Raw genomic sequence first — 1804 nt, forward strand, 5'->3', positions numbered from 1 at the left:
TTAGAGGTTCGACATAAGACGAAGTGGTGTTAGCTCACTGGTTAGAGCACCCACTACCTAAGATCGAGGTCATGAGTTTGAGTCACTATAGAGGTAGGAGTGAAATCCTTTGATCCTCTTTCGTAGGGAAAAAAAGAGGTTCGACATAATAGTAGTTTTTGATGTTAGAGTCAGTAACTTTTGGCTGTAATAATTTAATGTTTAGTAATCTTTTGGACACAATGACTATTTTTAAAATAATGACGAATAAAAAGGCATGGCAATATTGAAATTATTGTGGTCTCTTGAGCTATTTTAATGTCTAGCGGGTCTATTATATAGCCTTTTCATTTTTTTAAGAAATAAGACGTCAATTTTATTATTATAAAATTACACATAATAATCCGTTATAAAGGGGACACTATATTACCTTCGACTACTGGTCTTATATGACATAATTATAAATATAAAAAGTGCATAGTTTGGAATTAGTGTGTAAATAAAGAACTATGGATCTCATGCTTAATGTGATGCCTCACAAAAGAAAAATAAGAGTGACCATGTTAGGGGCGGCTTCTTTCGATATTTAGAAGTAAACTTTTGTCAAGTTGCACATAAGAAAAAGCCTAGAGATGGTACGAAAAACATCATGGGCAAAAGAATGGCAATCGATTTGATCCGCTTACCACGAACTCCAAATCTTATCAGGGTCGACCCACATCTATGATCCCAAACCCACGACATCTCATCGATTTCATAGAACCAATAAAATCCACCTAAGGCAGGACTCAATTGGTTCAGTGTAATTAATTGGTTGGAACTGACAATTGAACCAGCTAGTCGGTTTGCTAGATTTTAGGCACCAAAACCAGTCAGAATCTTTGAACACCGACATAGTCGGTTTAACCAATCTCGATTTCGATTTTTGTTCGATTTTGAGGAACAATGCAATCTCCAAATCTGGCTATCAAAATTTATGGAAGAATGTATCATTTTTTCAATATAATACGTTCAAATCCATCACAAATCAATATGACAATAAGAAAAGAAACAAGGAGCATGATCTCTTTGAATGAATTAAATAACTAGATTTTCTATTTTTTAATTTTTGTTTATTACGTGAAAATTCAAATACACGCCCTTTACCATTTAATCTAGTAGTATAAGTCTCATCTTCGTAAGGGAGGTTGTGAGGTCGGCTCACTGAATACTAGTAGTTGTAAATCTCAGTGAATGGAGTAAAAAAAATATAAAAAAAAAAACTAAAATACACCGCTGCGTCATAAATTTCAATGGTGCTTGTGACTTGAAAGTTGGGAAAGTGAGAGCCGAGGATGTGATTAGAAATGAAACAGGGGAGTTAATTGGAGTTGTAATTGTATTTGTTGCAACTTCACTTAGCCCTCTTGCCATGGCACTACTAAAAGGCTTAAAGTATTGCAAGGAGCAGTAGCTTAACAAAATTGAAATTGAAGGTGAAATGCATTTAGGTTTTCTTTTTCATAGATAGAAATGCATCTCTGATGTAATAGTAAGGATATAATCTAGTGTATGCAAGTCTAGGGTAGCATATTACTACCAATATTAAGCTGACCTCAATTAAAAAAGATAGCAATTGAATGCGTAGTGTGTGTGCAAGCGTAGGGTATACAATGCTCAAAACCAATAGAAATTCATAAAAACAATTCGGTTCGGTTCAATCTGATTTTTTTGTATGGTTGAACTGAAAACCGACATTGAAGTGATCAGTTCAGTGCGGTTTCCAACACCAACCTTTCCTATCGGTCTGGTTTTGGTTCTCTCGTGGCTGTTCGGTGCGGAGTTA

The sequence above is a fragment of the Rosa rugosa genome, chromosome 3 (assembly GCF_958449725.1).
Source record: "Rosa rugosa chromosome 3, drRosRugo1.1, whole genome shotgun sequence".
Lineage (NCBI taxonomy): Eukaryota > Viridiplantae > Streptophyta > Magnoliopsida > Rosales > Rosaceae > Rosa > Rosa rugosa.